The sequence below is a fragment of the Achroia grisella genome, unplaced genomic scaffold (assembly GCF_030625045.1).
Source record: "Achroia grisella isolate CSIRO2021 unplaced genomic scaffold, CSIRO_AGI_Agris_v1 utg1248, whole genome shotgun sequence".
Taxonomy (NCBI): Eukaryota; Metazoa; Arthropoda; class Insecta; order Lepidoptera; family Pyralidae; genus Achroia; species Achroia grisella.
Window position 1 is genome coordinate 1,581,925 of NW_026712607.1, and position 24,809 is coordinate 1,606,733.

General features: G+C 32.8%; 1 protein-coding gene across 2 annotated transcripts in view; it reads left to right on the forward strand.

The window, feature by feature from the left end:
- The first annotated feature begins 12,159 nt into the window (after positions 1-12,159).
- Positions 12,160-24,809, forward strand: part of LOC131854875 (uncharacterized) — a 157,365-nt gene continuing 144,715 nt past the window's right edge. For both annotated transcript variants that reach the window (XM_059206055.1, XM_059206056.1), the window contains exon 1: positions 12,160-12,354. The gene's annotated coding sequence lies outside the window, so the exon portion shown is untranslated. The remainder of the gene's footprint in view (positions 12,355-24,809) is intronic.

The window sequence follows — 24,809 nt, forward strand, 5'->3', positions numbered from 1 at the left end:
CAGGTTATTTAGAGGAGCATGACGAGAGAGACAGCAGACTCTATAGATATAAACTCTAACATACTCTACTTATGATACACCTATCAAAAACATTGGATCCGCGAATTTTGTACTGTACTTTTATGATGAATCCTGAAATAAAACCAAAGATTGCTTATATTTCATGTCCACGGTGGCCGTTTATAAATAAAAGCATTCGAGACGGGAAATAAATGAAGGATTCAATGTCAGGGATGCTGGCTATCCCTGAAGTTACGAGCTCTGAGACAAATGGGAGCAAGATGAAATGTACAGTGAGATACAAAATTTAAAACATACATTTATTTATCTTTATATGAATTAATAGTAGATGTAGTGAAACACAACTTTGCAATATGAATACTACTTTATTGACAGTTGGTTATACTAAAAACATAAGCAGCAGACTACTCTTATAACAGACTACAGTAGATATAAAACATAGGTTTCTATAAATCGTACAGTTAATGAATTAATAAATTAAATTAAAAAATACCTTTTTTAAAAAAAAATAATTAAAAAAAAGGTTTTGCAGATGGGTTTAAACGATATTGAAACCTTCGAGAAAAGAGCGTATTCCTTCTTAAAAGGCTGGCAATGTACTTACGATCTCCCTGGTACTGCAGGTGCTCATGAGCGGCAGTAATCACTTACCAACAGGTGAACCGCAAGTTCGTTTGTTCTCTATGCTATAAAAAGACTGATTTAAAATTTAAGCATGAGCAATTTTGAATGACTGAAAATTATCCATATTAAATCTTAAGTGTGTTGGTATTATGTACATATTTAAATGGGTAGTTTTGGCATAACAGTATAAAAAATATACTTTTGATAGTAAAATTGTTTTGTTCATTTCTTTCGAATGAAGAAAATAGCTTAAAACAAAACAGTTTATAATTTATAACAGGTATTTTTAATTTTATAAAGTTTTTAGGAATTAGTATTTGTGATTTTAATTCACTACTTTTATGTATGTCTGGTAACAGTCAGTCAGTCCGTCAGTCAGTTGTCTTGTTACTACATGCATATGAATATAAATACGGTACATTCACCAAAATATCATTTTTTACAATTTTTATCTGTCTGTCTGTCTATTTGTTCCAGCTAATCTCTGAAATAGCTGGACCGATTTTGACGGGACTTTTATTGGCAAGTAGCTGATGTAGTAAGGAGTAACTTAGGCTACCTTTATTTTTGGGAAAATCTTTTATTTTAGAACAATAAAGTTAAATTCGACGCGGACAAAGACGCGGGTACAGCTAGTATCTTATAAATTGAAGGCCAATAACATGATATTAGAAATAGTTGAACAATTAGTTTTTTTTTTTGCTATCGGTATTAATAATATTTCCTGGCATTTCTTTTAAGAATTTCCAATGTTTTCTATAATGTTACGAGTATATATGTTATTTAAATTTGTATGATAATATAACAGATATCCATTAAATCCATTTACAATACAAAATAAAAAATAATATTCTAATATTCGTATGAGAAAGTGATTTCGTTCCTAGGGGAGTTCTATCTGCTACGTTACGGAACAATGTATAAATACTAGGTATTTTATTTATTGACTAGCTACTCACCCCGGCTTCGCATGGGTGTACATGTATTATACATATAAACCTTTCTCTTGCATCACTCTATATATTAAAAAAAAAACACTTCAAAATCCGTTTCGTAGTTTTAAAGATTTAAAGCATACATAGGGACAGACAGCGAAAGCGATTTTTTTTATACTATTTAATGACTAGCTGTACTCGCGACTTTGTCCGCGTGAAATTTAACTTTATTTTTCTGAAATAAAACTTACTACTTATTACATCATCTACCTGCCAAAAAAAGTCCAGTCAAAATCGGTCCAACCATTTCAGAGATTAGCCGGAACAAACAAACAGACAGACAAAAATTGTAAAAAATGTTATTTTGGTGCATGTACCGTATTTATATACATATGTATGTAGTAAAAAACGGTCATTTCAATATTACAAACAGCCACTCAAATTTAATTTATATATATAAATTTATTAAAACTTGAAAGCACAAATACAAAAATAAAGGTGCATATGACGAACTTAACACGATAAGACATTTTCTCCCAGTCAACCAGAGATTAGTGGGCTGTGCATTTAAGTAAACATGAAATGAAAATAATAAAAGAAAGTAAGTATAAATATAATAATATAAATAAATAAAAATATATATATCCAAATATATATTTATTTATGTACTTTATTTATACATTCATGATATAATAAATATTGTCATGATTCCAGCTATATGTAAGTACAATTAGTTGCATTGCTTATTTTTTTATATAGCTATTAGGAATAAAACTACGGGCAGTTGTTATTACTATGTGGTTTTTTTTAATTGATGACAATAGTATAGGAAACCAACCTTCACTAACAGTTTATGCTAAAACTATATCTATATAATTATTTATATCAGTTGTGTAGTACCCATAACACAAGCTTTGCTTAACTTGGAACTAGATGGAGCTGTGTGCATTATCCTGAAATATTATTATTATACGTCATTACAAATAATTTAATAGATAGAATAATAATAATAAAATAATAAATAATAATAATCTCAGGACAATTCACACAGCGCCATCTAGTCCCAAGTTAAGCTAGCTAAAGCTTGTGTTATGGATACTAGATAACTGATAAATACATAGATATTTTGTTTTCATAAATATATACATATTATATATAGAAAACACCTAGACCAGACCACCATAACCATAGATCCATACAAACAATCATACTCATGAATATAAATGCTTGCGCCGTGCGAGGAATCGAACCCGCAACCGTCGGAAGTAAGGCGGCATGCTAAACCGCTAAACCACCGGGGCCGTGTCATAATTAAAGTTCGAGAAATGAAGCAAATATTGAATGAATACTGTTTTAATTATTAAATCATAAAATACATATTATTTATTAATTAAAAAACATCTATAGTATTTGTTATTGTTTCTTATTATTGTTATTTACATTTAATATAAATATAATATACATTGTGATCCAGGGTTATTATTATTATTTTGTACATATAATTTTTCTCACAATACATTCATCTTTATTTCGGTCTTCCTCTCTCTTTCCATCTAACCACGTTACCGCGAATATTTACTAATATTATAAATTAACTATAAAGTAACTCCGTCTGTCGCACTTTTACGCCAAAATTTCTTCTCTTCTTCTCTTCTCAGGAGAAAGGACATAGGCTATTTTTTAATGCGAAAAAAGGGTTGTAAGGAGTACAAACGGGAGATGAAAAGTTGTATGGAACTATCGTCATTATAAAAACTAGAATCTTGTAACTTATTTTTTAAGTTGTTGATTAAATATAAATAATTATGACATTGAAAGTTTGTAAAACTTTTGCCCTTAAAAATGGGGGATGTAAGTTTGTAGAAAAAAAATGCGACTTGTTGAGAAATCTGAATAAAAATGTTATTCGAGGTCCGAATTATTCCACGCGGACAAAGTCGCGGACAGAGCTAGTACTTATTATAGAAGGTGGATAACCGATGTTGCTAGGGTCACTCATAGAGGCGGTCTCAGTGGATTCGCGCAGAAACATCTCAATAACAAGGACCAAGTGTGCCAATAAATCTTTCTTCAGATAAAGAAAGGGTTCAACTCAAAGGCTCAGAGATGACGGTTAGCCAGGCAAGCTTTTTACGATACGGTTGGCAACTGGCTGTTTTTGTTCATCGTACACACTGACGGCGCGTTCGAGAAACTTCTGAAATTTTTTTTAATTACACAGCGCTATTTAGTAGTAAATTTACTCTAGAATTAAGAACCTATAGTAGTCTTTGTAAAAGTCCTCTGCGTTATCTACCTTTTTTAGCAGTCAAGCAGTTTGCTTTTTCTCTATCTTTGTCAAATTCCATTTTCTTAGGGTTAATTTCTTATTGTTCATTTGGTCGCACTGTTAAGTATATGTATGTTGTTATTTTATTATATATACGTAAACATGTTTAGGTACATATATATTTATCTTCATTACATGCGCCACCTACCTATTTCTTGTCTTTATGTTACCTTCTCTACTAAAAGGTAGTCTGGAAGGAAAAGATTGCGTAGCAATAAGACCGCCTTTTGTATCAGTTTATATATTACCTTAATCGTTTTCTGTTTAGATAGATATATAGATAAATGCTTTATTCATCAATTAGAAACATATAGCATACATGAGATACAGAAATATAAATTTTACAAATTAAAAAATGTAGATGGCATTACGTGTCGCACAGATGAAAAGGCAACTCAGCATAAAGCTGCAATTAAATCTGGAGCGCTGATATTTCTTTAGCTGGTATCTGGTGCAAGTGCAATAAAGAGTATAAGTAATGTCATCGTCTTTTCTTTACTCATCCTCCTAAATTTATTAGTATCTGGTGCAAGTGCAATAAAGAGTCATTTACACTCTTCATCGTCTTTTCTTTACTCATCCTCCTAAATCTATTAGTATCTGGTACAAGTGCAATAAAGAGTCATTTACACTCTTCATCGTCTTTTCTTTACTCATCCTCCTAAATCTATTAGTATCTGGTACAAGTGCAATAAAGAGTCATATATATCTTCATCGTCTTTTTTTTATATATATCCTCCTAAATTTATTACATATATATACAAGTGCAATAAAGAGTCATTTACACTCTTCATCGTCTTTTCTTTACTCATCCTCCTAAATCTATTAGTATCTGGTACAAGTGCAATAAAGAGTCATTTACACTCTTCATCGTCTTTTTATATATCCTCCTAAATCTATTAGTATCTGGTACAAGTAATAAAGAGTCATTTACACTCTTCATCGTCTTTTCTTTACTCATCCTCCTAAATTTATTAGTATCTGGTGCAAGTGCAATAAAGAGTCATTTACACTCTTCATCGTCTTTTCTTTACTCATCCCCCTAAATCTATTAGTATCTGGTACAAGTGCAATTAAGAGTCATTTACACTCTTCATCGTCTTTTCTTTACTCATCCCCCTAAATCTATTAGTATCTGGTACAAGTGCAATAAAGAGTCATTTACACTCTTCATCGTCTTTTCTTTACTCATCCTCCTAAATCTATTAGTATCTGGTACAAGTGCAATAAAGAGTCATTTACACTCTTCATCGTCTTTTCTTTACTCATCCTCCTAAATTTATTAGTATCTGGTACAAGTGCAATAAAGAGTCATTTACACTCTTCATCGTCTTTTCTTTACTCATCCTCCAAAATTTATTAGTATCTGGTACAAGTGCAATAAAGAGTCATTTACACTCTTCATCGTCTTTTCTTTATTCATCCTCCTTGTCGAATTTAAAGTCTGTATGTGACGAGTACATGTATATATATCAACTGCTCGATAAGGTGGTACGGGAAATGCAAGCATGAGGTATACACAGCCAAGCGAGATAAGACACGGTGTAAGTACTTGGCACACGTTTTTATAGAAACTTCAGTTGGAACGACGCCTAATTTTATTATACTGTAAAATATTGAAAGTCAAAACGTTTAAGGGTAAAATTATAATATATAAATAGGTTTTCTCGACAGGTCATGGAGTTTTTCAAGAATATTGATTCAATTCGATACTAACAAACATATTCATGAACCCAACGTTTTTATTGTGGAAGAAATCGAACACGGGACCATCGAAATTATCTACTTAGCAGATCGCTAAACTGCTACACCACCGAGACCGTCGATAACATTAACAAAGTCGTATACGAGTACGACAGAGAAATTACAGGGTATGGTATGAGTGGTACCACTGTCATCATGTGTCAACGTCATGCCTCTTATCCGAAATTGTAATGCAAACTCACCGGTCTTCGTGGCATCTTGGTCGGATGCCCTCCCAGCTTATCATACACTAGCTGTGCCCGCGATTCGTTCGCGCAGCTCTGATATGAATTTTCACTGTTTTCGCAACATTTTTCACTGATGCTTCGCTTATATTAGTCGTAGTATAATATTATATAGCTTAGAGCCTTCCTCGACAAATGGACTATCCAACACAAATATAATTATTCAATTCGAACCAGTAGTTCCTGAGATTAATGCGTTCAAAAAAACAAACAAACTCTTCAACTATATAATATTAGTATAAATTAAAAAAAAATCTTTTTATCTTATTTATCAATTTTTTCTCACGCTAACGCTCAGTTTTTATAATTAAGAAACTTATGGTAAACCTCTATACAAGAAAATTACGTAATCACAGACTTTTCCTCGAAGGTAAGTTGGCAACATCGGGCTGATTTAATTAAGAATTTCTAGATTCCACAACCTACTTTGACCTCATTAAAGGTAAATATCCGTCAGACAAAAATATATAAACGCGCTAATATATAAAACAGAACTGTTTGTTTGTTTGAACGCTAAATGAAATTAGTAGTTGGTTTTGAAAACATATTTTTTTACTTAATTGTCCAAGTCGACTACGGTAACTGTTTACCGTCAGAGGGCGTCAGAGGGGTAAACGGTTGACCGTCCATATGCTTGTTTGTCATAATGAAACTGGCAGTCAAATTTGATAGCATTTTTTTCACTTTATAGCTTAAATAAAGCAAATTAAAGAGAAAATGCGAGTGGTGTCGTATCAACATTTAAAGAAAATGCTGGAAGATAGTGAAAAGTGGCAAGAGCTCCATCGACAAGAGCGTAGCTGTTAAATTATGAAGGAATGAATGAATGGCTTTACCGTTTACCATCAGATAGCCGTATGCTTGTTTGCTACTATTGTAGTATAGAAAAAACGATGCGCCTCGGTGTTTTTTATTTTATATAGAATCACTAACAGCTGTTACAATCATGCAAATTAATACATTCATGGGCGGCCATTTTAAAATTAAATTGCAGCGAAACCACGGGCTTTAGCTAGTGTTTATACAACTAATGCTTGAATATAATGTGTGGAAAGTAAATAGCTTTTATAATTGTTTTCATTGTTTTTTCATTAACAGGAAGATAAGGGTTTCAGTCTTAAATAATTCTTGAATAAATTAGAATGAAATTAAAAACATACGAAAATGACCTTGGAGTTGTGTAGTTTTAACTTCCAATGGTTACGGGTTCGATTCCTCGCACGGTATAAATATTTTGTATTCATGAGTATAGCTGTTTGTATCGGTCCGAGTGTTTTCTGTGTACATTATGTATGTATTTACACAAAAAAAAGTATCTCTGTATTTCTGTCTGTTGTCTAGCACACATAACTCAAGCTCTGCTTAGCTTGGAACTAGATACGGCTGTGTGAATGTATCCTAAGACATTATTAATATAGCGCTCTACTTCTGGTAGTCGTGGGTTCTATCTGTATACAATATAAACATTTCTATTTGGATCCCCCGTCAAATTCAAACGTGGATCGAAATTACGACGGCCTGAGCCGAGGTTCGAACCCCTAGCGGTGTCTTCAGTCTAAACTCGTGTCCGTTAGGCAGGAGTTGGCCTTCAGTCGCTCCATAAGTCCTTTCATAGATTTGGAGTGCTATTTGCACTCGCCCCTATCGTCCGGTGCAGCTGTACAGGCCAGCTGTCGCCAACAGCATTAAAATAATCCGGAAAAAAATCATGACTGTACTAATAAAGTCGAGTTTGAATGATGTACCTAACCATCATCATCAAAACTGGCTCCACAACGAGGCTTTCATCAACTGTATTTTATGTACGTAACTATATAATTGACTCAAAAACATAATTCTAAATATAAAAAAACATACCCAACCCATACTTATTTCATAACAACTTTTTTGTGGCTAAAACAATATTTTTAGCCACAAAAAAGTTGTTATGAAATAAATAGTACCAAAATGTTTATATTTGAAATTATAATGAAAGTTTCATTTATAGTGGAAATAATTTTCCATCTCAACATTCTATTAATCATTTTTATTTTTATATGAATTTTAAGGGGCACCGCTCTGGAGTTATACGGCTCTCCTTTAAACGTCATTGAAAGCGCCTGTTTTTGTTAAACAAATAACAGAACAATCAATCCTCAGTTATGTAAAACAGACAAACTTATATAAAATAACATACATTTTATATAATTGACATAAGCTTATTGAATATCAGATAGATATCACGTTATCATGTGCCTACCGTGATACCACTCATGCCTTGCCATTCCTATGGAGGACTAAGACGTTATGCCTCTTATCCTGTAATTTCCCTTCTACAAAATACTGAAGATAGCAAGCTACTAATAGGAAGATGTAGGTAAAATTGAGGTACCCAACAAAATGACTTTTTACGTCTACTTGTATATCCTCCAACTTACAACCGATACACTCCGATACAAATCGAACTATGTCGTAGCAAAAACAGGTAAGACTGAGGTACCCAAGTAAACGACTTTTTACAAAGTGTCCAATATACACTTTATTAAAAATCGTCTTCATGTATATCCTTCACTCTACAACCGATACACTGCTTACAAAGCAAATTACTTTGCAGCTAAATCAGGTAAGACCGAGGTACCCAAGTAGACGACTTTTTACAAAGTGCCTGAGGCACACATTGTAAAATGTACTCTAAACTGAAACACTCCTTACAAAGTAAGCTACTTGGCGGCTAAAACAGGTAAGACTGAGGTGCCCAAGACTTTTCACAAAGTGTGCCTCGGTATAAATAATGCAACGTTAAATCAACTTAACTTTGGGAACATACGTGTCTCTCCAAAACAGATCCAACTCGTAAACAAGGAGACGTCACGATCAGAGGACCAACTTTTAAATGAACGCAGCACTTTTATATGACAAAGGTCAAAGCAGTGAGATGCTCCAAACAAATGTTGAACTAATTGTGAAATCAATTAAACGCAGGCTGTCGTTGGGATTGGTTGCATTAATGAGTGTAAAACTATTGCAGGAAATGAAAATTGTTTAGAATTATTAATTTGTTGGGTTACTCTGGTTTGCCGCAAACGGTTTTGCAATTCATGATAAGGCTCTATGTTAGACTAAGTATTCAAGGCCCAAAAAATCATTAAAAAGTCTTCTTCCTATCTAGAGACAGGCAATGACTATTTGAACATTTTGGCAATGACTATGTGCTATGCTATGTTAGATGATAATAAACAGTATAAAGTGTTTCATCAATTTGTGTTTTGCATTATTACAATACTCTATTTTATACAACCTCCTTGTTGTAATATAAAATACTAACTATATACCATGGTATATTGTTATTATTACAGGAAAGTACCCTGGTACTGTCCGCGTGAAATCTCATGCAGTCTTCAAAGGTTATAGAAATTTTAAAAACTACTAAATTTTTTTTTTTATATTACCCATTACGAACAAAACAACAAATCTTTTCTATTTGTAAAGTTGGTTCCGACACATTCAAATACTAGTTATTATCCATGATTCAGCCGGCTCTTTTTAAGATAAAAGTTGAGCATATGTACCACTGATGCCTATCTTTTTATTAAATTATTATTCATTTAATCCCATCCGTCAGACCATGCCGTGAAAATGTAACAATTATGTAGACAGACATTCTGGAATTCGTAATATTAGTATGGACATCTGCATTTTCATGTTTCACAGACAATAGAAATAAAGTTTCCACGAAAAACGTTCATCTCACTTTAAATATTTTTCCTTTTTTCAAACGTTCGTGGTAGGTGAGACCAAAAAGAACGTGAATGAAAAATTAATACAACTCTATTTTTCTCTACAATAAAGTTAAATTTAGTTTGAATTTTATAAATTCTTGTTAGAATTACCATTTTTCTAAGATACGTTTTTTTGTACAGCACATTAATGCATGATCTGCGAGATCGGGTGATCCACTAGATTACGTTTTGAGTTGGTACACGACGTCATTTATAAAACCCGCTACGTCACTAGTTAAGAATATTAAGTAGCCATCCTGAAAGAATATTACAGGAGAATTTAGATTATTTTTTTTACAATAATAATAAATACTTCTCCATCACAAGGTTGCCTGGAAGAAATCCCTATTTAGTGATAAGCCCGCCCATCTCTGAATTGTAATTGCGTTGTTTTTATATATTTGTTATTAATTTATATAATAATATTTTTTTTTGTGAGAGGAACAATAAAGAGGTTTCATTAATTAATTATTTATTCATTCATAACTAACTACATAAGAACTATAGCTATAAACTACAAGTGTACACCCACAAAGTTTAATCAAACAAAACAAATCAAAGAAACAGCCATTTCATAACATTATTACTAGACTTAAAGACAAACTTGTTGTTACTAAGTATTGTTTTAAAAAAATCAATCGGACTTTTATGGGAATGGGAATAAAAATTTACAATAAGATACCGAAGGATATTCTGAAATTACTTCTAAATAAATTCAAAACATAATTTACTGAATATGAGTTTAAAATTTAATAAAAATCGTTCAAGCTGTTTCGAAGGAGTATGGTAAATAAACATTTTGACACGAGAATTTTATATATATGATATACTAGCTTTTGCCCACGGCTTCGCTCGCGTTAATTTATCCCTTTAGGGGATGTCATAGTACATTTATGCATGCAAAGTCTCAACCCGATCGGTTTAAAATTGACAAAGTTTAATAAAAATTTCCTGCCCAATTTTATCCCCTTGGGGGTACAATTAATCAAAATGATTTCTTAGCGGATGCCTACGTCATAACATCTACCTGCATGCCAAATTTCAGCCCGAGACGTCAAGTGGTTTGGGCTGTGCGTTGATAGATCACTACGTCAGTCACCTTTGAGTTATATCTATTATATGATATATATTATAGTTTGATAAGACGTTGCTTTTACTCGTCGACGACAACCTTAAAGGTCGCGCCGACTAGCAGACTGTTCAGTAGGCAATCTGCGACACTCGAATTTCTTTAGATTACTGTCTTCGAAGTCACTGACAAAGTAGATATCTGAAACGGCTTGTTAAACTTAATATAACCATCAAAAGGTCAGCTGTCGAAAAACAGCTCTGAAAATTGCGTAACATCTTTTTTATCTTGACGGCCTCGGTGGTCTAGCGGTATAGGACACCGCCTCGCTTTCGATGGTCGCGGGTTTGATTCCTCGCAAGCAAGCATTTCATTTTATTCATGAATATGATTATATCGGTCTGGGTATTCCTATTTATGTTATGTACTAGCTGTACCCGTGACTTCGTCCGCGTAGAATTTAACTTTATTTATTTTTAATAAAAGATTTTTTCTAAAAAATATAGAAGACATATTTAAAATTCTTACAATATTAATTATTGCCTCATTTGGTGAGTATTTACGTAACTTTCTGTATGCCTTTCTGTATTTCTGTATCCCCATATATTGACCCATATTTAAGAACAGATTCTGTAATAACTTGAAAATATAGACACAGTCTCATTTATTTGTTTATATAATTTTAATGTACAGAATACAGAAGTAAAAGTATACATGGCGATGTTAACCTCGTAGTATTTGCATGAGCTCCAGTTACCCATGAGCGGTGCAGAGGCAAGTTGTTAGCATTGTAAATACTATTAATGATAAAATCTTATTCTATACAAATCCATCTATGATCCATCAAGCATTTTAAGTTAAAGATCTGACCACACAACTCATCAGTCCTTCTGACAGTCGGCGCGGAAAAAAAGAGAAATACCAGTCATAAACCAAAACTTTATGTTAACCGCACCCGTTGATATTCCAATTCGTGCAAAATGTTTCGCTAAAGTTTCCCTCGCTATTACAAGATTAACTTTCTGGTACCCATTGGAGTATGCGCGTTTGGGACGATACCGTCAGTAATGCCAATTGCGAGGGATCCCCACATAGTTGGGAGATTTTTATGGCAATGCGGTAAATTAAAGGGACCAAATGTCAACTGGGATTTATAGTCTGACTAAAAACAATAAGACCACAAGATTGGGACACTAAAAAAACAAAAACAACTTTAATATACAACTTTAATATTGTATGATTTTAGTACTACTACAGACATTTCTTCTATTTCTCTTATTTGTACTTGACTTTTCCTCAATAATGAAGATATATTAATTATTTCTATTATAATTTAGGGGGAGTTTATGCAATACTTGAAAGGAAATCAAGATGATAGACTGGCAACACTCAATACCGTAGACTGTAACTCAGTTCTCCGACATCTGTCGTTTGAATATTACGTGGCGAAACATTGCGGTCTCCGTAGATCCTGAAATTTACGTCCTACCAACATTGTGTGTGCATGTTAAAATATGTAAAATAGTTTTTAAGTGTACTATAGTGTGTGTATACTGTGTTGTGTAGTAATTAGAACGAGAAATGTACAGTTCTTCACGCCGGAATAAGCGATGACCTCTGAATTTTGCAGGTTAGTTTTGAAAAGCATGCGTCGACGTTAATATTTTTATTGTACTTACGACAATATTTCTTATGCAAATTTCTCTTAACGTGATTTAAACCTCATCGAAATTTCTCTAATATTGTTAATATAAATAGGACATTAAAATAATCTTATAATTTATATAAATAAACATTTCACTGGATATTATTTCTTATATGGTAAAAATGTAATGATTTTTTGTGGTAATGATTAAAAATAAGAAAAGTGCATTTAAGCTGCCGAAAGGTCTATATGATTAAATGATTTTGAGTTTTAATATAGTGTTTTATTATTAATTTTAATGGAATTATTTAAGATTTCTGATTAATTTTATTTTTTGCCTTAAACTATAATTTGTTTTCAAAATTTTAATATTTAAAAGCAAGTTTTATTTTACAGCTTAATAATAATTCTGATTTAAAAAAAAATATTTTATTTTATTGTAAAATTAATTTTGAACATGTTATGGTTTACTACAGTTTTGGAAGAATATTACTATGATTGAGTATCCACTGATTAGATCACGAAAATAAAAGAAAAATTTTTCGTATGATATTAGAAATCAAGGCGAAGGAAATGAATTGAAAAGATTAAGAAACTGACTAAAAATTCATAGTAATAAAAATATTATTAATTAAATAATAAACTTATTAAATGTTTAACCTTAACCAGTCTAGGTTTTGGTTAATTAAATATGAAATAAAATAATAATATATAATAAATAAATAATATAATAAAATATTTAATATTTTTTCAATTAATTTCCTTCGCCTTGATTTCTAATATCATACGAAAAATTTTTCTTTTATTTTCGTGATCTAATCAGTACTTAGATCATTCATTCACAAGCAAAACACAAAACGAAAATCACAACTGCATGTACCTATGTAAGTTTGTATTAAGTATAATTATTGACTTCCATTGCGTAGTATCTGTGATGTATTTATTAATTATACGAGAATGCGAGCTCAGTTTCTTGTTAGTTCTTCTCATCTCGGTATTCCGAACTGAAGGTAGATTTGACATATCATAAGAGTCTGCAATAGACCTACATTACATACTAAAGATATTTTGAATTTGAATACAAAATTTTATATACAGTAATGGATACAATAGTTTTAAATTTGACATATAAAACTAAAATATTGTGACATAGGACCATATTGCCCTTTCAAGGTGGTTTTTACAAAACAATTGTAAAAACTTAACCATACTCTGTATGTATGCGCTTCATATTTTGTGATACTGCAATAAATGAATAAACAGTTACGAAGTTTATTTTATAACGTAACGAGCAGGTAAGAAATCTTAAATTTTCTTATGGGAATAGGTAATAAATAGTACCACGTAGTAGGTAAACTCGCGAAAAATATTTAGTAACCAGAATATGCGTATATTGTATAGGAGTATGAGATTACATAGATTCCTTGTGAGAATATTACAGTATTCCCCGATTATAATAATAATAGTAATATTTCTTTATTGGAACTCAAAAATAATATTTTACTCATATATTAAATTGCTGTGTTCCTTTTTCTATATTTATTTTAGATGGCAATGGCATTATTTCCCCATTGTTACATTTGATAAATTTGTTATTGTGATAACTATGACGAGACTTACTATAATGAATGATGGCTGACTCATTCGTCATACTAGTGAACGGAGGCTGCTTGGTGGTAATTTGAATCTAAAAATGAATCTGTATTTTTGTAAACATGTACAAACTCATTTAGAAGGAATAATAGCCGAGTTTCTTGTCAGTTCTTTTTAGCTCGAAAGTAATACGAACTGACGGTAGATTTGACATATCAAAAGAGTTGTAATATTTATCTACATTATAAAGATATTTTGATTTTGATTGATTGATACGAGGTTTTATTTCAAGTTATATATAATAAAAAGAAAATAATTCCACAAGTAAAATCTTACTAACATTATAGTATATTAGTTAGTGAGTATGGATTAATGGGTGTTTGTTACTCTTTCACGCAAATCCTACTCAACGGATTTTGATGAAACTTTACAGTAATACAACTCACACATTAGAATAACACATAGGCTATAAATTTCTAGCGGGTATAACCGCAAACACAGCTAGTATAACATAATTTTACATTGAATAATTCTGTTTTTTTCTTTTATATTACAATAAAGAAGAAATAAGAAAATAAATCCATAAGTAAAATGAATAATAAATATTACATTTCTATTCACATTTCCCAGTAGAATAATAGAGACAAAATGAAAAAAAATATTTAATCTAAGAAAATGGATAACGTGGAACAAAATTGAGAGACAAAATGCTGGGCTAAACTCGTTAGTGCTTTACAGTATATCAATATTCCCTGAAGAAAAATAAAACAGAAGAACTTTAATCCATTTTAATTTTCGACCATTTCTATCTCAGGGGTGAGGGTAATTGTTTTATCTACTTACCACCACGCTTTCTAGTTTTTTTTCCTGACTACTCTAATGCTGTTGGCCGCAGCCGGCCATTACAGCTTCACCGGACGTTAGGGGGCGAGTGCAGATGGCACTCCAAACCCGCGGAAGGACTTATGGAGCGGCTGAAGGCCAACTCCTGCCTGACGGATACGACTTTAGTCTGAGGGCACCTTCGAATCTCGGCTCAGGTCGTCGTAATTTCGATCCCCATTTGAATTGGATGGGGGATCGATCGGAGGGGTCCTCTATAGTACTGACGGTCTCGATGGTGTAGCGGTTTAGCACTCCGCTTTATTTCCGATGTTCGCGGGTTTTATTCCTCAAACGATATCAACATTTGTAGTCATGAGTATTATTTTTTGTATCGGTCTTAGTGTTTTCTATGTATATTATGTATGCAGTTACAATTAAAAGTATATATGTATTTATATAAACCCTTAAATGATAATATGTAATTTTAGATATACTGACATAGGCTAAGTACAATTGTTACTAACACAATTGGATCTCTGTTATCTGAATAAATAAATAAATAAAAAATATATCAAATGTCTAGTACCTATAACAAATCTAGTAGCTATACCTCTGCTCACCGTGGGACTAGATGGCGCTACGTTAATTGTTCAGTGTTATTTATTATTTTTTTTATATATTTATAACTAGAATTGTAGACAAGCCTAGCCTCTTGATAAGCAATAACCATCGTATATTTATGAACAGCACCATGTCATGAGGTTCTCATGTAACTCCTATGATACTGCTCATGCTCTCCGGTTACTGCCATATCTTACCACCTAAGCGAAACACAGTTTACAAATGCGAGACACACAATTTCGTACACAAACTTAAATTAAAAGAAATAGACGTGTGAAGCCGGGGCATGTCGCTAGTAAGTAGTAAGAAACTAAATCGACGTTAGATAGCTTATGCAATATACGCCGCGTCGCTTTGTTTGACCACAGTTTGCTAAAGTTTATATGAAAATAAAATATTTTCTGAACACAAAATAAAGTTTCGATACTTTAGTAGTGTGTATGATAATATAACCTTACCCTTAAAGCCTGGAACTTATAGGCGGCCACTCACATTCATTCTTATGTCTGTTAGTGGAACGAAATAGAATGTAATGTCAAGAATACATATTTATCGGGGCAAAGGGTATTTTTTTAAAGGATGATAATGGAACGGTGCACTCGCCTATAATAAAAAGTATAATAATAATAATCTTTATTTACTGCTCACAAGGAAACTTACAATATTGAACAAAGTAACAAAAGTATGTATTTAATCTTACAAGCTATTCCTTGTGAGAGTCTGGAGTCTGAACTAAGTCGAAACCTGTACTACAGATTTCCAGGCAGTATGTAACATCATGATGCGAGCAGCGCAGGACCGATCGTCGTGGAGATCTTTGGGGGAGGCCTATGTCCAGCAGTGGACGTCTTCCGGGATGCGATGATGATGATGATGATGTAACATCATTGCTAGCAATGTACAATCAGGTTGACTTCCACGCGGTTCCCTTTTTTTCGGACTACTCCAATGCCTTACTTTTATCAACTATTTCACACAGTATATAGTTCCCATTCCCATACACTGACATTTGCCGAAGCTTGCCGAAGTTCTAAATTTGGTTGGCCGCAGCTGGCCTTTACAGCTTCACCGGACGATAGGGGGCGAGCAGATGGCACTCCAATAATGTATCTAAGTATATATATCATTAGTTTTTTTTTAAAGGACGATAATGGAATGTGCACTCGCCTGCCCTAACGGTTTACGCTGGCGGGGCACCAGTGGAAGATGATAAGATGAGCATATGAGGTCAGGTCAGTTAGCCCATCTAGACAAATTCACCAAGAATTTATCACGATGGTTTCCAGAGGGAACCGCGTGGAGGTCAACCTGACATGGTACATTGCTAGCAATAAGATCATCAGTCCACATTACTAACAGTCCCCTTTCCCCCGGCTAAGGGTATTATGAGATATATTCTAATAATGCCATTGCTAGCAATATACCTTGACCTTCATGCGGTTACCCCAGGAAACCATCATGATAAATTCCTGGAATATTAGTCACGATGAGTTAACTGACATGGCCTTATGTTCATTTGAACATTAGGTTAATGATAACCTTCCAATTAAAAATATTTAGTACTTTTTGATGAAGAAAAGGACGCTGTTTGTCTTGATATTGTGTAATTATTTATTTAAAATAATATTTATTCAAAAGAGCAACACATAACTTTCTTGCTGGTTCTTCTTATGATGAGTTGCGTTCCGAAAGAGCAGTAGTATAAAAAAAAATTGACTACTTAAAAGTGCTTGTATTGAGTATATTTGAATAATTACTAATTAATATATAATTAAGAATATAATTTGGTATATATTTTTCATCAAATTAGATGTTTTTAGTGAGTTGTCTGTTCGTCGACCATACTACAAAGTCTAGGCTTCCAAACTACATCCAAACTCTATTTATTGCTTAATGATGCATCGTTTAGTATAGCATTATGGGTGTAGACCCGATAACGATCTGAGTTTGATCACTTATGGGATAGGTCAGCGCTTCCGGTGTAGGTGGTCGGGTTTCCGCACTGAATTTACGCATCGACGGCCTTGGTGGTTTAACGCCTTACTTCCGATGGTCGCGGGTTCGATTCCTCGGACGCCACAAATATTTGCATTCATAAGTATGATTGTTTGTATCGGTCTGGGTGTTTTATATGTACAATATGTATGTATTTACGAAAAAAATATCTATGTATTTGCATCAGTTATTTAGTACCCATAAAACAAGATTTAGCTAGCTTAACTTCTAGGTCTAGATGGCGCTGTGTGAATTTTAAAAATAAAAAATTGTCTCACATGTGATAATGGTAGCGGATTTAAATAAAATATAAATTCAATAAGTAATAAATGTAGGTGTTATTTGTACTAGAAACAAGTTGTTTGACTGCAGATATGGATAAAACAGATGTACCCTCGTACATGACATTATACAAAATCTACCGTTGAAATATATTTAGGTATCAGTAATGTAGAAAATATAATAAATTTTCATAAAAACGTGAAATTTGAACAGCTTCATTAGCTTTAATCAGTGTCCATTTTCAAGGGATATTACATTGTTATTATAGGGAAAGGTAGGTCTAATATTACATTTTTAATGTAATATCATTACATTAATTAAATAAGCATATTTTGTAAGTATCTTCATTAAATAATATAATAAGAGCGTCGTGATGTAGTGGTGTATTCAACTTAGAACGAAAGGTCGTCAGTTGAAACCTAGATGAAACCATAAAAAATTGTGTTAGTTTTTTTTTCTTACACACTTCTCGTAGATGGAAACACCAATACCTAACCAACAAGCTAATTTCAGAGACGATGATAGCTTTGCTTTCTGTTATATTAGCATCAAATATACATTTTATTTTAACTGAGGTTTGGTCGCCGAACAGCCAACACTACGCGTCCAAGCTATATCCGAACTTTATTCAATGCCTGATGATGTCACGTTCAGTGGCGAAACGCGTGTCGCAATATGGGTATAGACTTAATTACAGTCGGAATTTGATCATCATTAGAGAAGGTTGTAACGGTAGTCAAGATTCCGCACTGAATATTTGTGGTCTCACACCTGATAATTGTATCTTAATAAAATAATATAAATATATTAAGTAGTATAACCAACCACCAATTAGTGCAATTTCGCCATTGTTAAGTAAATATATCCGACTTTAATTGTATAATCTCTGCAAAAGTCGTATTAATTGTGGCAAGAATTATAATAAAAACAGTTCTGCCTTGACTTCCTTCTTGGATTCATGGTGGATTGAGATAAAACCTTTCAATCTATAAATACCAAAAAGAAACTGTCTTAGGGCGTCTTGCTGAAGCCGTATATCATGTTGCGTTCAGCAAGACATCGACAGTTGACAAAGCCTGAATACTCTATTTATATCTATCTATATGTTTTATTGGCCAATAAAGTTTATTATTATTATTATTATTATAACTCAAAGGTGGCTGACATATCTATCAACGCACAGCCCAAACCACTGAACGGATTGGACTGAAAATTGGCATGCAGGTAGATGTTATGACGTAGGCATCCGCTAGGAAGGGATTTTGATTAATTCTACCCCCAAGGGGATAAAATAGAGGATGAAAGTTTGTACTAAACTTTGTCAATTTTAAACCGATCGGGCTAAGACTTTGCATACATAAAGCTACTATGACGTAGGCATCCCCTAAGTAAGGATTTGAGAAATTCCACCCCTAAGGGGATAAGTTAACGCGAGCAAAGCCGCGGGCAAAAGCTAGTCTAGTATAATACTCTGGGACTTTACTAGCTATCCATTACTGTTTACTGCTGCACCACGAAATAGACAATCCGCAGTGGTAGAACGTATAGGATTTAATATTCCACCGAATTAAGTGAGAAGTGTCACCCGTCGTCGTGGCTGACCGTTTGCAACTGCGGTGATGCGCCAAGCTATGTTAGTATTTATCCCACTATTCTAAGGTCCTAGATGCCTTGCTGGGTAATTCAGGTATGTTCAAATTAATAGGATATTGACTTTTCATGATATATTTTATAAAATATAGGTTTTTACAAGAATCGTATGTAACTTGTACTTGGATAGAAGGTGAATGTGAATGACGAACACTTGCACAGGTCAGTTTACAGAGATCAGATGCATGACAGGCACAGAGTAATAACATAAACAGTTGACTTTTTTCTCGTTCCTTGATTATTGGAATAAATATTAGACATTTTAACACTTGCCTTCTATAATAAACAAAGTTTACCTCTCTTTATATAGTTAAGTAGTAATATAGTCAAGTATAATAGTTTTAGATAAAAATGTATTGATAATTAGTTGTAAGTTTATATTGTATTAATTGAATAAACTAATAAACAGCCGTGAAGACCGATTTAATCCAATAATGACAGAATTACTACATCAGATCATATTCAATATATGTATATTGTAGATTATATTAACGTTGTTTTTATTAGGAAAAGGTCCATATTACGTTTCATCTAATATACATTAATTAGGTATATTTTTTTAAAACATCTGAATTATTAGGCATATTTAGGAAGGATACATAGGAAGATATATAGGAAGGATTACTAAAATGTATAAAAGATTATTATTCGTGTCTAATTGGAAATTATGTAAATAATACGGTGTGATGTTTTTAATCAGAAAAGGTTTCATTATGTTTAATGTTACAGTTAATGTAATAATGTAATTAATTTAATATCTAAAGGAAGATATATATGTTCATGTAATTGAAATGTCTAACAAGCTGACAGACTACCTGATGGTAAGTGGTAACCGTCGTGTATATACGTGAACAGCACTAAGGACTTCATGTTATCATGTGACACAGGTTTTTTACGGATGATAATGGTATAGTCCATCCGCCTGCGCTAACGGTTTACGCTGGCACCAGTGGAGGATGATAAGATGAGCAAGAAGTCAGGACAGTTAGCCCATCGTGATAAATTTATCACGTTGGTTTCCAGGGGGAACCGCGTGGTGGTCAATCTGACATAGTACATTGCTAGTAATGGTCTTACGAGTATATACCACCTACTTATTAATTTGTGTTTTAATATATAGTTGTAGTAGTTATTGTTAAATACTGTTTGACATTATTGTAAAAAAGACAATACAATTCTTCTGCTGCAAACTAAATTATTTATTATTTAACACATCATCTCACATACCATCTCAAAAGAACCCCAACACAACAAATGGGGTCATGAGTTCCCCCCTGTGACACCTGTTATATTACTTATGCTCTACTATTCCGGTGGACTAAGGTATTACACCTCTTATAAATGCCTAAGAAAGAACTGGATGGTAAGGATAGTGATTAAAAATTATGGCGTGCTGTATGCTGAAAGGTTCTAAGTTTTTTATGGAACAGGAAAGATTTCTCAAATCCATACAATGCTCATTATACTATTAAATTTACTTTAGTCTTGACAACTCTCTCTCTGTTTATTTGGTGTATATAACAATTCTGCTCTATCTTTATAATATATTAGACACATGCGTAGGACACGTCCGTTCCGTTCGCGGGCTGCTCGTAGAATGCATCTTTTGTCCGAGTCACTGTTCATAGGCCGCCATCTTGTGCCGCACTACGGTCAAAAAACCGGAAGTGATAACAATATAATATAATAAATAATCCTGGACAATTAACACAACACCATTTAGTCCCACTGTAAGCAGAGCTTGTGTTTAGTGTACTACACAACTGATACAAATACATATATACTTTTTTTTATAACTATGTATATAATACATAGAAAACTCCCAGCCCGATACAATCAATCATATACATGAATACAAATGTGTGTACCGTGCGGGAAATCAAACCCCGATCTTCGGAAATAAAGCGGTGTGCTAAACCACTAGGTCACCGAGGCAGTCAGTATATTATAATATAGTATGTATAATACAATACGTAGTTACGTTCCCTTTTAGTTAAATGGATAAAAACAAGACAATTTGGTGATGTTTTCACGCGTGAACATGTGGAGTGGATAGCACCCCGCTTGCGGTCTGCTACTGTAAGCTGCGTCGTAGTGCGGTGGTGAACCGCCCCTACACAAGCATAATTATTTAGTTTATCCCCGAGGCAGTTTAATGGTTGTTGGAATTTGTTCGCGGAATCTGTTCCACTTCTATATATATTTATATAAAAATCAATTGCCGTTCGTTAGTCTCGTTTAACTCGGCAACCGTTTCACCGCTGAGAATACTTTTTGTTTGCTATATAGAATTGGTTTATAAATATCCTATATATAAGTTTCAAAATAAATAATAGGTAATTTTGTATTTTAAACATGGAAAAGTTTACTAGATTACTTTTAATGGATGAATGAATATAAGAGTGATTGTTTTTATATCGGCGTTAAGTACTACAGAAAGAACTGTAGTTGCGTAGTTCCGTTGCGCTGCGTTGTTTATAAACCAAATGAGTACTTTCTTTAAAAGAAGTACTTTGTTTAAAGCACTGTACCTAATATTTTAATAGCATTTATTTATAGGTCTCCGGGGCCTCAATTTGAAAGTGTACAACTTCATAAAAAGGTTCAGGTTAGGTTTAGGTTGTTGTTGTAAACATAACTAGGTACAGAATATTATATCGATATAAATATTTTCAACACTATACATCTTATTGAATAAAGGATCTTATCGAAAACTGAAGAAAACGAGAAGTACAAGTAAGTGTATCTTGAGAATAGGCTAACTTTGAACACAAAAGAACTCATGCGTAACAGCTAGCTGTCGTTTTAGTTTCTTTCGCCTAGTTTCAGTTTATTATTTAATTTTACATAGATACCATTGTAACAAATTTTTAACAAAATATTAGCTGCAATGCGTTTGGATCGTCTTTCATAACAAAACGTAATAATTATCTGTGTAGTGATAACACTCGTAATTCTGATAGAAGTCTAATTTGATTTTACTATCATTAGAATTCTTTATTTTAAAAATAGAATGTTTTATTTTTTTCTGTTTCACACGGCAACATTTAGCATTCTTTATTTGAAAAATGGAATCTAATTTTTTTGTAATAACTCGGCATTGCTCTCAGTCGTCTAGAATACGTTAGAATATTTTTAGTCTATATCATATCTGGCATTATCGGGAGCATAATTTTCTTTTATTTTAAAAGAAGAATGTAATTTATTTTATAGAAATTTGCATTTGGCTTTATCTACTATTTTTATTATATAGTGTCTCGCATTGCTCACAACTTTGTTAGTTCTATACTTATCTAATTAATATTATAAACGCGAAAGTTTGTGAGTATGGATGTTTGTTACTCATTCACGCAAAAACTGCTGAACGGATTTTAATGAAACTTTACAGTAGCTTATACATCGGAATGATATAGAGGCTATAAATTTCACACGGGTGAAATCGCGGGCACGGCATGTGTATATATATATTAACATCACTTTTCCAGGTTCACTTTAGAATAATGTATCTACTTAAAAATACTGTTGTAAGTTAAAATACACCTCATGTTATTAGCTGATATGTAGCTTCCTATAAAGTATATTTTTTTAAATTTTTGTTTTGTATTTAACATTACAGAAAAAACACCTTTTTTGTATATGAGTAGTCCATTAGCATATTCATATTATAATTTAAACATATAATCTAATTTCTTTAAAAGTCCTTTGCATTTCTCCTTTGCCTATAAAATTATTAAAAAAAAATCTCATCTTTTTTAATTCGTTAAAAGTATCAGTACCCTCGCTAAGGTTAACGCTCAAGTTTATAAATTATCGAATATGATTTTCCCCCTCATTAAGCCTCCCTAATGCGAAGTTCAGATTTTCGCATTGGGGCGAACGATGTGCTTGGCGGTTCAAATGAACAGCCGTTAACAAAATATTACACAATATACCTTATGGCTTTATTACAATAAAGTAATAAATTGAATGAGGTCATTCGAAATGTAAAAAGAAGATTACCACAGTCTATTTCAGTCAAGCAGCTTGCTTTGTAACCTGTCGTTGTTGAGTCAAATTTGACAGTGAAATTGTGAGTTATATTATAATCTTCTTCTTCTTTAGATGTCGTCTCCTGCTAGAGGTTGGCGATCATCCTTATCTCATTCTAATTTTGTCCACAGCTGTTCTGAATCAGGGATTCATCACATATCAGGGATCAGGTGCTAATTTCGAACCATTGCCTTAAATTGTTTGCCCATGACGTGCGGCGCCTGCCCGGTTCTAGGGTATCCAACACTTCTATTCTTTTATCTATAATGGATAGTACATTCTCATTTCGCATTCTTTCTCCATGATATCTTCAATATTCTCCTGGGTGTACAGGATGTTTAATTTTCTTACATGGATTCTGTAAGAGAACACTATTTGTATTATCTTATTAAAATTATAAACGCGAAATTTTGTGAGTATGGATGGCCGTTTGTTACTCTTTCACGCAAAACTACTCAACGGGTTTTGATGGAACTTTACAGTAATATAGCTTATACATTAGAATAATATATAGGCTATAAATGTCACGCGGATAAAACCGCGGGAACAGCTAGTAATATAATAAATAATTAAATTACCAGTAACAAAAACCATTGCAAACCGCTGACAACCGGATAAAGTTGCACCAAAGCGATTCGTTTTACCGTTTATTTTGCATTTCTAAAGAAATATATTCTTATACTGGAATCGTATATTTACCGTAACTCAAGTGACAGCAGTTCGTGGGTTGACAGGTTTCTGCCACCTGCTCCATGCCCAGGGGAAATCTGAATGTGACTCTCAACTATGACGGTGATTTAATATCACAAGAAATGTAAGGAAAACATAGAAAATGCGATACGTTACCGGTTTTTGGGTTTTATCGGTCATGTGAAATAGAATAGGTACTTATATGGGTCTTTTATTTGTTTATAGGAGGAATTTTCTTGCAATGGATGTGTAAGATTAGATAAATATAGAACTTATACTATATGGTCTTTTTACTCAAGCGTTACTTCCTATGGTCGCCGATTCGATTCTTGCGTGATACAAACATTATATTGCTGTTGGCCGTAGGACTTTACAGCTACATCGGACGAAATCGTAATGTAATGGTTTGAGAGTTTTGTATACATATTATATATATGTATTTGAGAAAAAAAAATAAGTATAGTTATCAGTTATTTAGCATCCATAGTAAAGGATGTGCTTGCTTAGTTTAGTATTACATGGCAGTATATAATTTGTCCTGGGTTAATAGTCTAAAAATAGTAATTGAATAAAAAAACGTAAACATCTTAAAATTAAGTTTATTTTAATAAAGATTTATCTGTAGTTATTTTTACTTTTTATGACGATTATGTCGTATTTATTTAAAATAGTACCCGAATAAAGACAACAACAGTTTTATTCCAAATAAGTAAATACACTAACTCTCTCTACTATTTATCACACCATATAATAAA